This window comes from Pseudorasbora parva, chromosome 6, assembly GCF_024679245.1.
Source record: "Pseudorasbora parva isolate DD20220531a chromosome 6, ASM2467924v1, whole genome shotgun sequence".
Taxonomy (NCBI): domain Eukaryota; kingdom Metazoa; phylum Chordata; class Actinopteri; order Cypriniformes; family Gobionidae; genus Pseudorasbora; species Pseudorasbora parva.
Genome location: NC_090177.1, coordinates 47,513,559 through 47,529,110, shown reverse-complemented (window position 1 = coordinate 47,529,110; position 15,552 = coordinate 47,513,559). Strand labels below are relative to the sequence as shown.

Sequence of the window (15,552 nt, the reverse complement as noted above, 5' to 3'; positions counted from 1 at the left end):
GATTACACCAGGTAGAATGGACCCGGCTACAAAATTTAGATGTGTGCTGCATCTGAAGTTAGAGAAGACAATGAGCTCAAACAAAGCTCCTGAAAGAAAAAATGCATGTAGCAAACAGACAAACCACCACGTAGTCGGCAGGGTTCGAACCTGCGCGGGGAAACCCCAATGGATTTCGAGTCCATCGCCTTAAACTCTCGGCCCCGACTACCCCATTTAGTGAGCAGCATGCTATTTTTTGGCTGGAAGTGTAGGCTAGAGTTCACCAGGTACAATGCACCCAGCTACAAAATCTAGATGTGTGCTGCACCTGAAGATAGAGTAGACAGCAGGGTTTTAACCTGCTCAGGTAAAACCCAATGGATTTCAAGTCAATCACCTTAACCTCTTGGCCACAACAATGTGATTCAGAAAGTAGGATGCTATTTTCTAGACTGGATGTGAAGGGTACAGTACACCAGGAAAAAATAACCCAGCTGGAAATTCTAGATGTGTGCTGAATCTGAAGTTAGAGATGAAAATGTGCTCAAACAAAGTTGCTTTACGACCTAATGCTTGAAGCAAACAAAGCATCACATAGTCGGCAGGGTTCGAACCTGCGCGGGGAGACCCCAATGGATTTCAAGTCCATCGCCTTAACCTCTCGGCCACGACTACCACATTTGTTAAGCAGCATGCTATTTTTTGGCTGGATGTGTAGGGTAGAGTACACCAGGTACAAAGCATCCAGCTACAAAATTTAGATGTGTTCTGCATATGAAGTTAGAGAAGATAATGAGCTCAAACAAAGCACCTGAAAGAAAAAATGCTTGTAGCAAACAGACAAACCACCACGTAGTCGGCAGGATTTGAACCTGCGCGGGGAGACCCCAATGGATTTCAAGTCCATCGCCTTAACCTCTCGGCCACGACTACCCCATTTATTGAGCAGCATGCTATTTTTTTGGCTGGATGTAAAGGGTAGATTACACCAGGTACAATGCAAACAGCTACAAAATCTAGATGTGTGCTGCACCTGAAGATAGAGTAGACAGCAGGGTTTTAACCTGCGCAGGTAAAACCCAATGGATTTCAAGTCAATCACCTTAACCTCTTGGCCACAACAATGTGATTCAGAAAGTAGGATGCTATTTTCTAGACTGGATGTGAAGGGCACATTACACCAGGAAAAATTAACCCAGCTGGAAAATCTAGATGTGTGCTGAATCTGAAGTTAGAGATGAAAATGTGCTCAAACAAAGTTGCTTCACGACCTAATGCTTGAAGAAAACAAAGCATCACGTAGTCGGCAGGGTTCGAACCTGCGCGGGGAGACCCCAATGGATTTCAAGTCCATCGCCTTAACCTCTCGGCCACGACTACCCCGTTTAGTGAGCAGCATGCTATTTTTTGGCTGAATGTGTAGGGTAGAGTACACCAGGTACAAAGCATCCAGCTACAAAATTTAGATGTGTTCTGCATATGAAGTTAGAGAAGATAATGAGCTCAAACAAAGCACCTGAAAGAAAAAATGCTTGTAGCAAACAGACAAACCACCACGTAGTCGGCAGGATTTGAACCTGCGCGGGGAGACCCCAATGGATTTCAAGTCCATCGCCTTAACCTCTCGGCCACGACTACCCCATTTATTGAGCAGCATGCTATTTTTTTGGCTGGATGTAAAGGGTAGATTACACCAGGTACAATGCAAACAGCTACAAAATCTAGATGTGTGCTGCACCTGAAGATAGAGTAGACAGCAGGGTTTTAACCTGCGCAGGTAAAACCCAATGGATTTCAAGTCAATCACCTTAACCTCTTGGCCACAACAATGTGATTCAGAAAGTAGGATGCTATTTTCTAGACTGGATGTGAAGGGCACATTACACCAGGAAAAATTAACCCAGCTGGAAAATCTAGATGTGTGCTGAATCTGAAGTTAGAGATGAAAATGTGCTCAAACAAAGTTGCTTCACGACCTAATGCTTGAAGAAAACAAAGCATCACGTAGTCGGCAGGGTTCGAACCTGCGCGGGGAGACCCCAACGGATTTCAAGTCCATCGCCTTAACCTCTCGGCCACGACTACCCCGTTTAGTGATCAGCATGCTATTTTTTGGCTGAATGTGTAGGGTAGAGTACACCAGGTAGAATTCATCCAGCTACAAAATCTGGATGTGTGCTGCACCTGAAGTTAGAGAAGACATTGAACTCAAACAAAGCTTCTCAAAGACACAATACTTGGAGGAAACAGACAAAGTATCACGTAGTCGGCAGGGTTCGAACCTGCGCGGGGAGAACCCAATGGACGTCAAGTCCATCGCCTTAACCTCTCGGCCAAAGCTGGGGAACAATAGTCTGTTTGAGGAAGGGGAGAAGGAAAAAGAAGGGGAAGAAGGGGGAAGAAGGAAAGAAGAAGAAAAAGAAAGAAGAAAGGATCAAAAGAAAGGGGAAATGAGAGAGAATGAAAATATTAGAGCCCTTGTGCGATCTTTAGTTGTTTTGTGGTAAGTTATCGTCATATTTAACTGAAAAGTACTTTCCCCATCCACATATCAGGCTGCTACACTGACACGAAGAACGACGGTTCGAATCCCACCTCTGACAGGACTAAAACTTTTATTTAAATGTTGCAAATAACTGCTTTATTTGTAATCCAAATTTCCTTCCATGTACTTTGAGGATGCTGGTTAATAGTAATGCAATGCATCTCATTTTCTATGCATGACTACAGTGTTTCCAATTTTTTGTATATTTATTTCATTGTACAATGCTATATTTCTTTTTTCTTTGTATTATTTGAACTTTGAATATAATAAATCTGTATTTATAACTTATTTTTTTGAGTAATTGGTTAAACTTTAAATATAATGTATGTTATTTTCCTATCATTAAAAAAAAAGTAAACAAATGTGTTAATTGTATAAGTACTGGTTTCCCATTTTTTAATTTTAATTTTATTCAGCAGTGCTTTTTTTTCCATTATTTTGTACTGTTTTATTTCATCTTTGGATTTTCTAACTTGATCTATAATTTTATTTTCTAAAGTATTTTGACAAATGCTTGAAAGGTGCTATACAATTATTAAAAAATCTGGGCAGTTAACTGGGAAAATAAATAGTACATTAAAACAGCATGCACTTATAAAATGTATATATTAATAAAAGTGTAATAGGATAATTAATTAAAGATTTCTGTTAAAACTAAAACAAGACAACCAGATGATGGACCACTCACTCACTCACTATACACACAGAATACATTTAATTATAAGTAACTATTATAAACTGTATAAACAAATTATTAAACAATACAATATTTATATACTACCCATATGAAAATGGAGTTCCTTGAAATGTGCTTTACATTTGAGATGATAAATAATGAAAATAATAATAATAGCAATAGTTTTTGGTAATTTTAGTAATTTTTTGACAGAATGATTAATGAAAGAATGGACACTATTCTATGAACAATAAACATTTTTATTTCTAACAAAATATACAATAAAAACGTCTAATGATAAATTATAAGAGACACATTATAAAACAATGTACACATTATTAAGAAGTGTATATATCTATATAAGGCTCTAACAAATTAAGAGATCACTTAACATTGATTTTGAACATTGAACACTTAATCATTGATCATTTGTCTCTTTTTCCAGAGCTGTATGGAAAATGATAAAAACCACCACCCACCTCTAATAATAATAAAATAGATAAATAATAATAGTAAACAAACAAATGTAGAAAACAATGAGAATATAGCAAATAGAATATTTAAAATAAAAAAATTAAATAAAATCCCCAACCTAGTAATAAATAACAATAATAGTAATAAACAAAAATATAGAAACTCAATAAATGTGAGTGTGTGTGTGTGTGTGTGTGTGTGTGTGTGTGTGTGTGTGTGTGTGTGTGTGTGTGTGTGTGTGTGTGTGTGTGTTATTTAAATGAAAAAAAGACTATTTCTTTTGTTTCACTTTTTCAAGCCACTGTTCTTTTGTAAGAGTCTCTGTGACAGGGCAGTAGATAGTTCCTCTAAACTGGCTGTGTCCAGTCGCTGCAGTCCTAAACTGCCCACACTTCCGGCAAGTATTTGCCTCAACCTTCCTGTGGTAGGGACGAGGGACAGGGAGTTGAGACTGAGTGACTGTGGCAGGAGGTGGGAGGACGAAACTGGGAGTGGCTGGGACAATTGGAAGAGGACTTTGAGGGACAACAAACAGTGTAAAGGTAGGGGTAGTGTGGGAGACAAGGGGGGCATTTGGTCTGGGGCTGGGAAGAACAGGAACCGGTTGCAGGTTACCAACAGGCCTAGGAATTATTGGCCTCTGGGTTGGTAGCTTGGGTATGACCGCTTCAGTTGTACTGCTAGAGATGCGCCTTTTTAGTCTAGCTTGCCCAGCTGTGCTTTGTGGCAGGTTGTAGATATGTTGTTCTCCCTGGACCTGTGGTGGAGCAACAGCACGGACATTAGCAGGTTGGAGAGACTCAGCAGCAACACCAAGAGGGTCAGGCAGATCAATCCCCTGAAGCAGAAGAGTCTCATCTTGCTTCTTAACCCTGCCGTTGTGCCACTGAACCAGAGTGGTCTGATTTACTTCCACCAGCTGAAGAGTTGTGTCCTGGATGATGGCACCATTTGACAGAATCAGCTGCCGGATCTTGCGGTAATCATTTAAAATGAGAGACCAGCGACTTAGCGAACCTTTCCCTTTCTTCTTCGGACTTTGATGGATGTAACAGAGCCTGATGAAAATTGCCTCCACAAGACGACAGCAGTCTGGCCATTGGGCAGGTGAAGCTGTAGATGCCAACACACTTCGTTTCAGGCTGTCCACTCCAGGGGTAAAAACGGCCTTCTTTTTCGGAGACCTGAACCTCCCTGTTGTCAGCCTATCCTGGTGTCTGGCAGAAAACTTCACTCGCTGCTTGTCATAGTCAAGCAGGCTCTGCCACAGGCACACAATATCATCAACCTGAAGAAGAATAGAAGTATAGAGGCATAGGTAAGTAAAAAGTAAACTGGTAATTTCACATACATAATTAAGTTATTAAGTACAGTGATTTGTGTATGTATTTTCCATGTTAGCAAACATTCAAAATGTTTGCTTACCTGATGTCTGCTCAGGGTTAACCCTGTGCTTGTCCTCAGCTCTACCAAATACTCAGCCAGTCTGTCCACCCGGTCCATTCCTGGAATGTTTTGCTCATCCACAGCCTAAAACAGTAGTTAAATGGTACATTTATGGTACAATTGTAAAAAAAACAAAAAACAAAAAAACACCTTTTTAAATGGTACTATAAAATAGATTAGTGAAATTACATAATGGTCTTATTAGTACGTTTGTCGTATTGCAAATTCCTATTGCAAAATTTACATACCAAAAGCTCCTCAGGCACCTGAGTGGAGGAACCTGGTGCATATTGGTCTGTGGATGTAGTAGGCTGAGCAGAGAAGGTTGCAACAGCAGGCTGGGAGAAAGCAGACTGGGATGAGGGAGCAGCAGACTGGGATGAGGGAGCAGCAGACTGGGATAAGGGAGCAGCAGACTGGGATGAGGGAGCAGCAGACTGGGATGAGGGAGCAGCAGACTGGGATGGCTGGATGGAGGATGCAACGGCTGGCTGGATGGAGGATGCAACGGCTGGCAGGGTGGAGGATGCAACGGCTGGCTGGATGGAGGATGCAACGGCTGGCAGGGTGGAGGATGCAACAGCTGACAGGGTGGAGGATGCAACGGCTGGCTGGATGGAGGATGCAACGGCTGGCAGGGTGGAGGATGCAACGGCTGACAGGGTGGAGGAAGCAATGGCTGACAGGGTTGAGGATGCAGAGGCTGTGGTAGGGAGGTCTTCATTGAGTAACGCCATGGTCGGGTCATCAGAGAAGTCCTCTTCAAATCCTTCATCTTCCAGCTCTTCCACATGAACATCTTCCAGTAACTGGTCTGTCTCCTCTGCATCTGGGTTCACTCTTTGAAGTGGTTGTCCTGTCTGACTGAGCAGGTAGTCCACTCCAATAAGCTCTTCTAAAGAAAGCAGAATGCAGAACTTATTATGGTAAGTATGAAAAGTGGTCATTAAATGCTTGTGCTCTACAAAGAGGCACTTACCTGTGTACTTTGCAGGGGGTTGGAAGGCAGGAACATATTTTCTACCAAGCACCTTCAAACTATTGGTGTTCAAACAGTGCACTACGTCGCCTGCATAGGTGAGGAGAGAGGACGGCTTGGTGACCACAGATGCTGCTGCTCTGTCCTGGTTCCATCTGTTCAGGCCTTCCAGGAGATACAGCTGAAAATTGAAGATGTTTGCGCTGGTTCCTATGGAAAATGAGGCCATGAAAAAGAAGATTGTACTAGGAAGCATATAATGCAGACTGAATACTTTAGTATATTGTAGTTTTATAGTTTTCTTTTTAAGCATGTGTTACGTTATGGAAAATAATTTAAAATTATAAAATACTGTATGTAAATGCTGATTATGCTTAAATGCTAATGCCACAAACCTGGAATGAACCTATTCAGGTGGAGGTGGAAAGACTCAAGGGACGTTGAGCCCCTGGCACACCTGTATTTGGTGAGCACTATTCCTCCCTTTGTAGTGGTGGTGCCTGTCTCTGTGTACAGTGACACACCTGGCGGATCCTGGATGCACTTCACATGTTTCTTTTGAACACGCCAGATGTGCTCCATCCGCACAGTGTCCAGCAGAGGGACACCTAAAAGATCTCTTCCTTTTTCCTCCTTTAACCCATGCAGAAGTAGCTCAATTAGGCTGATGGTAGTCTCTACTCCACGTGTCCTTCGGCGGCAGTAGAGGGACAACTCTTTTTTTGTTATCCGCCTGTTCAACATGTGCCCACTGATGAAAAGCACCCCTTCCTCCTCCAGTTGTTCTCTCTTTGCCCGACGTAAAAGAGCAATGTCATGTGGGTCCCACTCAAATATGCACTCAGATAGCCTTGCCATGAAGATTGGGTAGAGGGGATGGGCATCCGTGGTGCACCCTGTTGCCAGCCGTCGCATAAAGTGCCATATGTCCAGCCTGATCTTAAGGTTTGGCCATTCTCCAAATCGTGTTTGAAGCATGCTCTGTCCTTTATCAATACAGCAGCCAGTGTCCACATATAGGAGCTCTGGTGGATCCACACCTGCCTGCTGGTATCTGCTGGTAAGCCCCAAGATCATGGAGTCCAGACCTGGTCCTTCCTGGGCAGTCAGAACACTGATAAGGATCTGGCCTGTCTCATTGCCAACAGAGGATAGCCATTGTGCTGTCCCCTTGGCTGTTCCTGCCAGCTTCTTTGTGATCTGATATCAAAAACAATATGTACTCACTAAAAATGAGTAACACTGTGTGGCACATACAATCATGAAGCAATACAAAAGTTAACCCTAAAGTTAAACAAGAAAATTAAATTCTACCTTTTTAGTTGAATCCATTTTTAAAATTGACCCAAAAGTTGATGTCACTCTGGCCTTAATGTGATCCAGTCGACTGACAATGTCCTTCCCATAAACAGTCAGAAGCCATTTGCTGGTAGGGACCTCAAAAGGCTCTGGAGGCTCCTGGAAAGCAACTGGCAAGAAGCTGGAGTGGTCAGCAAAGGCAGCACATTCCCCCATGTAGTGTGCCAATCTATCCAGCCACTCCTCCCCATGGTTCTCCTTCAGTTGCTTAGCCAGTCGGGCAGGGCTATTGCCAAGTGTCCTATCCCTCAGCAGACGAATGACACGGATGTCACATGCATATCTTTAAATAAAAATAGAATTATCCATCTATATACAATTACATCAGTATGTATGTTTTACATGGAACCTATTTTTCTATCATTACCTGTTCATTATAAAAACAATTAGTATCGAGTAAAACATGATTTTGTGTTCAAATTCTTACTTGTATGTCAAGATCAGGCAGAACAGTCTCCTGTGTGGCAAGTCAAGTTGGTCCAGGACAGATTGGCTGGTTGACAAGTAATTGGTTTGACAGACAGAACACCTGAGCGTCTCTGTCACCATGAGGTAATACCGGTCAATGTCGAGGACCTTGCGAGCTCTTTTGTGTATGCCGTAACCAGTTAACTGTTTCCCACAGACAGGACATAGCAGCCTAACCTTCCATTGGTGGTAGGGCATCCACACTAGCAGCCTGTGTGTGAAGAAACGGTCTGGAGATGGAGCCTGGTGGTAGATAAGAGAGGGGACTGGAGGCTCATACCAGAGCTTCAAGTCTGGCCGAAGTCTGCCAGCATGAAAAAGTGTAGATGCTATCCATCTCTGATCTTGTGAGGGGATTGTCTTCCTCATTTCAGCTGGCAGTGCAGAAATGGAAGAATCAGCAGGATCTGAAGATGGAGCAGGAACTGCCACAAAAGTATGACTGCCAGAAACAATAGGATCACCCTAAAAACATTTAAGTTTGTTTCTGTCAATATGCCAAAAAACATTCAATATGCAGCTTCCACACATTCATATGCCATCTATAACAAAGAAGAAGTGATTTACAGATGCAGAAGGGCTGGTTATCATGGATGGAGATGGAGAAGTACTGGCTCTGACAGAGGATGGAGACAGACTGGTTCTCATAGGTGATGAAGAAGGCCTAGCTCTCACAGAAGTGGAAGGAAAAGTCCCGGTTGTCACAGTGGTTGTAGAAGCAGGGCTGTCACTGTGAGATGATGGAACTGATGAGGCAGATGAGTTCTGAAAGGACACATAATGCATATCAACCTACACACACACACAATCAGACAAATCAGACAAAAAAAAAAAAAAAATGTAAATACCTGAATCCTCCTTGGAATGTTGAGGTTAGGTTTGGCTTCTGCACTAAGAGACCCTCCAAACTGATGTTTTGTAAAGTAAAATTGGGAGTTACAAATAACAATAACTTGTATTTAACTTTATTGTTAGTGTGCCATTTTAAGTACATTTAAAACTAACAGTCAACTCACATAAGGTGTTTTAGGTTTACCAATGATATGTTAAGTGGAGATTGTCTCAGAGACTGTACAGAGGTCGAGGTAGGGGCAGGGCCAGATGTCGGAGCAGGCTAATAAGATCAAACGAATAAGATCAACACAGATCATGACTGAAAAAATAATACAACTTTTTATATGTTTGAAAGCCTTTGCAAATACCTTTGGAGGATGAAAACCACAAAGACAACTTTGTGGTCCACCAAAAAGAGATGCTTGCCCACGGACCTGTCTTGGGCATTTATCTATCTGTTACAGTAAAAACATTGTGTCAGCTGGTATTGTATGTAAACTGCACTTGTTTTATATATGTTGTCCTATTAACAGTTGCCAATACATACCTTCTGAAATATCTCATACCATTTCTTTTGGCGTGGAGCAGGTCTGTTGCCAGCTTCAGAGGGCCATACCCCTGTGTTGGCAAACCGCCGCAGGCGAGACATCCACTCCTCATCCCCAAAGGCCTTATGTGATTTTGGCTTTGACATGTCTGCAATGTAAACACCTCTAACGTTAGACAATAAATGCTGACCAGATCATGCTTCTAGATCATATATTCCTAAATAAATTCTTTAGATAAATAAAATCTAAATTCTTAAAGTATCATATATTACTTTAGTGCTATCTTTTTTGTTTGTTTGTTTTTAATAAAGTAAATTTGTACACTGTAGGCTACTGGCCATATTACATTTTGTAATATTTAATAATTCCTAATAATTCCACAGTTAATCTTTTTCCTTTGATTTTCCAGCTTTAACTGTTATGAAGAACATACATACTAAGAAGGTAACCTTAGTTTGTTTTAGAAAGAGACAATAAAATCCACACTAACTACATAATGATTAACGTTAAACGGTATAACGTTAGGTATAATGTAACACTGCTCTGAACACTATTGGTCTATTTCATTGTTTTATACAAGTTTAATCTCTAAAAATGCTGCTACAAATAGCAAATTGTCAATTCACATTGTACTAACCGCTATAATTTATCTTCTTATAATTGTTTTAATCACTTACTACAGATAAATATGCGCTAAAAAAATTCAAATCACAAGTTTATGCTTACCGTTGATGTTCCGAGCGCGCCACAATGCTGGAAGTGGAACCTTATTGGTGGAAAGATCGTGGATTAGAATTCGCGATTGGTCGATACATTATTGTGCAATCGTCATTGGCCAAAAAGGATCTGTCAATCTGATTCATTATACAAAAAAAAAAATGCTGCTTTTGAATTAAAACTAAGCATTTGTCCAATGTCAAATGTTAACCTATATCTATTTATGTATTATTTTATAATCTTTCATTAGATAGTTTTATTAAAAAGTGTTTTCTCATTGTATGGATACATGTTTATATTTATTTATTACTCATATGGATATGGAGTTTCTTGAAATGTGCTATACATTTGAGATAATAATAATAGCAATAATAATGTTTTAATCAAGCTCAAATAATGATTAATGAAAGACGAGACACTGTTCTATGAAACATGTATTTTTATTATTAACAAAATTCACACTAAAAATGGTGATAAATTAAAACAGCAGTAAACACACAAATATAGACACGTTATAAAAAGATGTACATATTACTCATTATATATATATATATATATATATATATATATATATATATATATATATATATATATATATATATATATATATATATATATGAAAAATTATAAAACCACCACCCACCTCTAATAATAATAATGATAATAGTAATAAATAGATTAATAATAATAAATGATAATATTACACACAAGGTTAGAAACATTATGAGTATTTAAAAAATAAATATAAAAAATGATTCAAATAAAATTCCCTGAGAGGGTCAAATACACCAAACTAGTAATAAATAATAGTAATAAACAAACAAAGTCAATAAAACTATATACATAGTAGTGTAGTGTGTATATATGCAGTACTGTGCAAAAGTCTTATGCACGTTAGAATTTTATGAGACAAAGACAAATCAATTTATTTCTTATCTGCCCTCTTCTTCCGCATCTCCTCCATCCACTGGTTAAGTGGCATACCAGCATTTTGGGGGCAGTATATATAACCATAATACTGGCTGTGGCCACTTTCTTTGTTGCGGGGTTGTTGGCAGTGACTGCATTTATTTTTGTCAACTTTTCGATGGTAAGGCCTCCAGGCAGATGGTGGTGAAGAAAGAGGACCAGCAGGAGCAATCAGTTTGGATACATGGACTTGTGGGGTCAAAAACACATGCACAAGTGGGTCACTGGCAGGGCTGGGGCCAGAGACAGTAGGTAAAGGTGCAGGGGAGGGTGAAGATGTCTGCTGAGGGAATAGTTGCCTCTTACTGGGGAACCTTGGGCAGACAGACTGCAGAGAATGGGTGTGTTGGGCTAGAGCTGCAGACTTCCTCTTGTCCACTGCTTGTCCTGCTGTACTTTGAGGCAAATGGTATTGATGTTGAGGGCCAGGCTGTGGTGGTGCAGTAGTAGGGCGTACCTGTACTGGTGGGAGAGGTACAGAAGCAACAGGAATGGAGGCAGGCAAGTTGACCCCTTGCAGCAGAATATTACATTCCTGCCTCTTCAGTCGCTTGTTGTGCCACTGAATGAGAGTTGTTTGATTAACATCAAACAGGCAGGAATGTAATATTCTGCTGCAAGGGGTCAACTTGCCTGCCTCCATTCCTGTTGCTTCTGTACCTCTCCCACCAGTACAGGTACGCCCTACTACTGCACCACCACAGCCTGGCCCTCAACATCAATACCATTTGCCTCAAAGTACAGCAGGACAAGCAGTGGACAAGAGGAAGTCTGCAGCTCTAGCCCAACACACCCATTCTCTGCAGTCTGTCTGCCCAAGGTTCCCCAGTTGTTTGATTAACATCAAACAACTGCAGAGTAGAGTTCTCCATGACAGCACCATTACCCAGGACCAGCTGTCTGATCTTGCGGTAGTCTGTGAGAATTAGAGTCCATCTAGTCAGTGAACAATTACCCTGTTTTTTTGGAGTTTTATAGATGCCACAGAGTCTTACAAAAATGCATTCTACCACGCGACAACAGTCTGGCCACTGGGCAGGGGATCCTGTCGATCCTAGGACGCAACGTGTCATGCTCTCCACACCTGGTGTAAATTCAGGTTTCTTTTTAGAGCACCTGAAGCGTCCTGTTGTCAGACGCGACTTGTACCTTGCAAAGTACCCCACACGCTTCTGGTCATATGGCAGAAGGTTCTGCCACAGAGCTATGATGTTACTGGCCTGCTGGGCGCTAAGTGTTTGTCCAGTTTCATTCCTCAGTCCCACCAAGTACTCTGCCAGGCTGTCCACTCTGTCCATCCCTGGGATACAGCGCTCATCCACAGCCTAGTAAATATATAAATATATAGAAAATAAAATAAGAACAATATTACAGGCAGAAAATAGCACATCTTTCGCACTGTTTACATGCTACAAAAGACCTACCAGCTGTTGCTGTGGTGCTGCTGGAGCCATCATGGCAGGTGGCTCAGAGTGACTTGTAGCTGTAGTAGTTGCAAGAGAGGCTGGGACGATGGAAAAGTAAGGAGGAGCAGAGTCTAGGCTGGTGGGGAAATATGTTGGGCCAGAGGGTGCAGTGGTGTGCTCATTTGAAACCTGATAAATATAATAATAAAAAATACTAATGAAATAAACATCAAAATAATACAATTACAAGCAACAACACTGGTACAAAATGCCATAAAACACTTGCCAGTTGTTGTGGTGATGCAGGGGTGACGCTTGATGGCAGTGAAGAGGAGGGACTAGCAACAGCAGAGCTGTTACAGGCATGCGCAATCTGGAAAATATAAAATACATTTTTATAAAAATGGATTTTAATTAGAGCTTATCTTGTGCATTATTATTTTATTCATTTATATATTCTTCAGGTTTGAATTAATTGTCTTTCATCTGTGTCAATTTCCTGATTGCATTGTGTATTGTTGTGTGATTTGAAAAGAGATATACAAATACATTTTCTTATTATTATTATTATAATACAATAATAATGAGTATTATTATACATATTATAATTTTATATAATATTTTTATATAAAGTTTTTCGGAGCAATTGGGAAGTCCAATGACACAATATGATAAAAAAAGTGATGGCTATAATTACCATTTGTTGCTCAAGTGCAGCTGTAGTGAAATCAGTAGTGGCCTGAAGAGAGGTGGGAGTTGTTATGATGGCTGAGCTGGTGGTGGTAGGTGATGGACCAGAGGACGGGTCCAGTAGCCCAACGGTTGGGTCCAAACCAGCATCTTCAAAGCCCTCATCTTCCAGCTCTTCCTCTGTGCCAACATCTTCCAGCATCTGCTCAGTCTCCTCTGAGTCAGGTTGGACATCCTGCAAGGCCCTCCCTGTCTGGCGGTATAGGTAATCTATACCTATTAACTCCCCTGAGACAGAAAAGAAAATAGGATACAGGAAAATTCACTTTTCAGAAAATTCCTAAAAAGATCATTCAATTTTATGTATATAAAAAAATAACTTAATGATGGAAAGCTTAAACTAACCAGTGTAAACAGCAGGTGGGTGAAAAGAGGGGACAAGCTTCCTTCCAAGCACCTTGACACTGTAGTTGTTGACACAGTGTACAAGGTCGCCTGAGTAGCTGAGCAGCGATGGAGGCCTGACTGCCAGGGATGCAGCTTTACGGTCCTGATTCCATCTGTTAAGGCCTTCCAGGAGGTACAGCTGGAAATTCAGGCTGTTGGCACTGGTTCCTTAAGATAAAACAAATATGAGCAATATTGTTAGGTTATCTGATATTGTTTGGTTCTTTGACAGACATTAACTGTGTCAGTGTTTCAAGGGTAATAATAATAATAATATATTAATAATAACAATACTACAACTAGTATTACTAATACAATGTTTAACTGCAAATATGTAATAATGCTGATGAATAAAAAGTGATTCATACTGACCTGGAATGAACCTGTTCAAATGTAGGTGGAAGGATTCAAGTGATGTTGAGCCTCTCGCACATCTGTAGTTTGGCAAGACAATGCCCTCCTTAGTAGTGGTGCCAGTTACAGTGTACAAGAGGACACCTGGTTCATCCTGAATGCACTTCACATGCTTTTTCTGGATTTGCCAGATGTGCTGCATCCTCTTATGGTCCAACAGAGGGACACCAAGAAGGTCTCTGCCCTTTACCCCCATGAGCTCATTAAGAAGCAGTTCAATCATTATGATCGTCTGCCGCTCCCCTCTTGTCTGCCTCCTGCAGTGCAATGCCAGTTCCTCCTTAGTTATCTGCTGCTCCACTAATTTTTCAGTGATCCCTGGAACACCTTCTCGTTTCATCTGTTCCCTTTTAGCTTGACGCAGCAATGCAACATCTCCACTGTCCCATTCAAAAATGCAGCTTGACAGTCTGGACATGAAGATGGGGTACAGAGGATGTGCATCCTTTGTACACCCAGATGCCAGTCGCCGCATGAAGTGGTATATGTCCAGCTTTACAACCAGGTCTGGCCACCCACCAAACCTTTGTTTTAGCTTTGTCTGTCCTGCGCCCTCCCGACAACATTCACAGTCAACATAGAGAAGCTGAGGAGGACCCACTCCAGCATTGCTGTACCTACGGATGAGCTCAGTAGCCATGGTGTCAAGAGCCGGTCCCTCCTGAGCAGTCAAGACACTGATGAGGATTTGGCCCACTTCATTGCTCACAGATGTAAGCCACAAGGCGGTCCCCTTGGCAAAGCCTGATAGCTTCTTGGTTATCTGGGATCAAACAGACAAGACAGTGAGTGCCAAAGGCCCAATTCCATTTCTACCCCTTAGCCCTTTCCCCTATCCCTTGTTTGTATGCAGGATTCATCATACCTAGAAAAATCGTCACGAAAAATCTTTGTTTGAAGGGCTATCTGATTTTTTGGGACCACACTACGAACAAAGGGTTATGATGAATCCTGCATACACCAATTACCGTAATACTGGAATGCATGTATTGATGTTGCCTAGGCCTTGCCACTCTGGTTTCAAGTCTTTACTGCTAATGTAGTATTTTAGATTTTTGTTTGTGAAATAGGATTTTACAGTGTTAAGAGTTAAAAATATTTACCTTTTTTGTGGAATCCATTTTTAATATATTGCCAAAGGTAGATGTTATACTGGCTTTGATGTGATCCAGCCTGCTTAAAATGTCCCGGCCATAAACAGCCAACATCCATCTGTGGGAAGGGATATCGACTGGCTTAGGAGGATCGTGGAACTTCACAGGGAGCAGGCTTGGCTTGGCAGCAAAGTCTGAGCATACGCCAAGGTAGCGACAAACACGCTTAAGCCACTCCTCGCTGTGATTTTCCCTAATCTGCCGGACCAAGCGGCTGGGGCTATTACCCAAGGTCCTCTCCCTCAAAAAACGGATCACTCGCATGTCACAAGCGTATCTGTATTTAAAAAACAAAGTTAAAAAGAGAACAAAAAATGGAAAATATTAAAAAGAGCTTTTTGTTACAGAGGTTAAATAATTTCAGTATACTCACTTTTGTGTCAGGATCAGTCGGAACTCCATTCTGTGTGCCAAATCCAGCTGGTCCAAGATGGTCTTGCTGGT

The 15,552-nt window shown here is 41.2% G+C and overlaps 6 non-coding genes across 6 annotated transcripts; all 6 read right to left on the bottom strand.

Annotated features, from left to right (window-relative positions):
• Window positions 1–129: 129 nt before the first annotated feature.
• On the bottom strand, window positions 130–211 carry trnas-cga (transfer RNA serine (anticodon CGA)). Its single transcript has one exon. It is a non-coding gene; the product is annotated as a tRNA-Ser (tRNA).
• A 364-nt stretch (window positions 212–575) lies between these two features.
• trnas-uga (transfer RNA serine (anticodon UGA)) lies at window positions 576–657 on the bottom strand. Its single transcript has one exon. It is a non-coding gene; the product is annotated as a tRNA-Ser (tRNA).
• Window positions 658–833: 176 nt separating this feature from the next.
• On the bottom strand, window positions 834–915 carry trnas-uga (transfer RNA serine (anticodon UGA)). The gene has a single exon. It is a non-coding gene; the product is annotated as a tRNA-Ser (tRNA).
• Window positions 916–1,280: 365 nt separating this feature from the next.
• On the bottom strand, window positions 1,281–1,362 carry trnas-uga (transfer RNA serine (anticodon UGA)). The gene has a single exon. It is a non-coding gene; the product is annotated as a tRNA-Ser (tRNA).
• Window positions 1,363–1,538: 176 nt separating this feature from the next.
• On the bottom strand, window positions 1,539–1,620 carry trnas-uga (transfer RNA serine (anticodon UGA)). The gene has a single exon. It is a non-coding gene; the product is annotated as a tRNA-Ser (tRNA).
• Window positions 1,621–1,985: 365 nt separating this feature from the next.
• trnas-uga (transfer RNA serine (anticodon UGA)) lies at window positions 1,986–2,067 on the bottom strand. The gene has a single exon. It is a non-coding gene; the product is annotated as a tRNA-Ser (tRNA).
• Window positions 2,068–15,552: the final 13,485 nt, after the last annotated feature.